This window comes from Theropithecus gelada, chromosome 11, assembly GCF_003255815.1.
Source record: "Theropithecus gelada isolate Dixy chromosome 11, Tgel_1.0, whole genome shotgun sequence".
NCBI classification, from domain to species: domain Eukaryota; kingdom Metazoa; phylum Chordata; class Mammalia; order Primates; family Cercopithecidae; genus Theropithecus; species Theropithecus gelada.
This window is the reverse complement of record NC_037679.1, coordinates 115740482-115743171: the sequence shown is the minus strand read 5'-3', so window position 1 is coordinate 115743171 and position 2690 is coordinate 115740482.

Genomic DNA, 2690 nt, shown 5'->3' with positions numbered 1-2690 from the left:
ACTCTTCCCTTGCTCATTTTGTACCAGTGACTCTGACAGCCCTTCTGTTCTATGAATATGCCAAGCTCTTTGTCTAGAGAAATATGTGAAGAAATAATAACAGAATTTTCCAAAAATTTTGAAAGACATCAAACATACAAGAAGGGAAAGGAATCAGTAATTATTTATTTTCCTCTTTTCGATTAATTCTAATAGCCTTAGCTTTTTAAGGTACTCCATTCTGTGAAGACCTTCCACTCCAAATCCAACCTAAATCTGTAGTTGACCACCTGGGTTGACTTCAGTGGAAAAAAATCTCCTCAATCCCATCCTGACTGACTGGGTTTTCCATCCTCTGAGTGACCCCAGAGACCAGCATTAGCAAGCCTCAGGTTAGAAGTTTTTAGCAAATGTAGGTTCTGTGATGCCTTTGAGCTAAGGTGCACTAGGATGATAGGGGAATAATAGTTCTTTCTTATTTAGTTTGATGTGGAAATAAGAATGGAATGAAATGGCTATCAATACAATGTCAGAAGTCTTCTAAAGGCACTGTCTTCCTTGATGGTTCTTATTGCAAGGCAGCTGATCTGAAGTAGACTGAAGAGGGAGGCTGGCTTTAGAAACAGAGACTAAAAAGTGGGGACACCAGGCCAGGTGCAGTGGGTCATGCCTGTAATCCCAGCACTTTGGGAGGCCAAGGCAGGCTGAGCACGAGGTCAGGAGTTCAAAACCGGCCTGGCCAGCATGGTGAAACCCCATCTCTACTAAAAATACAAAAAATTTACCTGGCATGGTGGTACACGCCTATAGTCTCAGCTAGTCGGGAGGCTAAGGCAAGAGAATTGCTGGAACCCCACAGGCAGTGGTTGCAGTGAGCCAAGATTGTGCCACTGCACTCCAGCCTGGGTGACAGAGCATCTCCAAAAAAAAAAAAAAAAAAAAAAGTGGAGATATCTGAGTTACTTAAGAGTGAAGAATCAAGAGAACTTAAGTGAAGTACAAAAGAACAACAAAACAAAAAAGATAAGAATAGGAAACAGAGAAGACAAAGTCTGCAAACTAGAGAGATTCTTTAATCCTCAAAGATTCATTTATAAGAATAGAAAACAAATTTTACTTTTGTGTTCAGGGCCAGCCATAAATATCTGTCCTTAAAGAGAGTAAGACAAAGGGCACATTTCAACAGAAAGGTGGATGCACGCAGAGAGTTATGTAATTTTGCAGGCGTTCCACACATCTTGGCAAGGGCCAATGGCTTCAAAATCCAAGAACAGCTCCACATGTGATCTCTGACTGATTGGGAAGAGGAATATGCCTGGCATGGCAAGAGGAGAGCACTCCCAAAAATGATGAGCAAGCAAATCATTTTCTCTGCTAAAAACAGGTCAGAGAACTTTAGAGTGATGAGATCTGGAGGTTCACAAATCAATAGTGGTCACCATTTTGCTGCTTTTAAAAAGGCAGAGGGCAGTTAATACCATTCATCTCATTTATTCAAACAAACACACTATTTGAAAATACATTGTTTTCCAAGCCCTGTACTAGACACAGAGAATACACCACTGGGCAAAAGAGGAATGGATTCTGAGGACAGGTAGAGTGTCCCCTCCTTCTCTATCAGTAAGTCAGTTCTCCAGAGCTATTTACTGAGAGGCCAAAGGATTCTTCTAGGCTCACCTTTCTTAGCTGCCTTCCCTAACGATCCCTGTGAACTAGAGTTTAAAGTTGACTGAGTCCATAAGAGATTAACGTACAGTAACTAAGGATGTAAAACGATGTTCTCCAATGGCCGGAACTCTTTACTCCACAGAATTTATTATATATAGCAAGGAAAATAACTAAAACCTTCAAAAATTTAGTACTCAAAACAGGACAAAAGAACTAGATGAAACTTTTGTCTGCTTTACCACCACTACTGCAGTCACTTTAATCCCGAGATAGATAAGTCAAGATTAGCATCAGCTGTTTTGTCTAGGCTGGAGGGCAATTTATATCATGAAAAAAAAAATTGACAGTATCAAAGAATAAATTCAATTGTCTGCTTTATTCCATAAACATAAATTAATCCATTAAGTCAGTGCCTAGAAAATCGGAGAAGCTTTTTGTCTGTGAAAACTAGTATCAAAATTAAAGAAACTTAGGAAAAAATAGCCCCACTTAACAAAAAAGATACAATATCCAAGAACCATTAAATGATCAGATTATGAGTAGATACATTTTATCCAGAATTGATGACCAAGCATGGACCAGGCTAGTCAAATAGTCCTGAGGTTCCCAGAACATAACTGGGAGCAGAGTATCCAAGGTAAGTATTAAAGCAATGTGTCAACAAAGACTTTCGTTCCTCAAATGCCCCAGCACTTTAATGTTGAATTGTGATTTTTTTCTACTCTCAGCTTTAGCCTTGTTTTTGTGCCTGTTCCTGCGTCGGACAGATCTTCACAAATAGTGCCTTTGGTCGGTTAACAATAGGTGGTATGAGGTCTTGATTGTGCAAAGCTGACAAGAACTTGAAGGCACCTACCTTATAAAACTGAAATCAGGCCGGGCGCGGTGGCTCAAGCCTGTAATCCCAGGACTTTGGGAGGCCGAGACGGGCGGATCACGAGGTCAGGAGCTCGAGACCATCCTGGCGAACACGGTGAAACTCCGTCTCTACTAAAAAATACAAAAAACTAGCCGGGCGAGGTGGCGGGCGCCTGTAGTCCCAG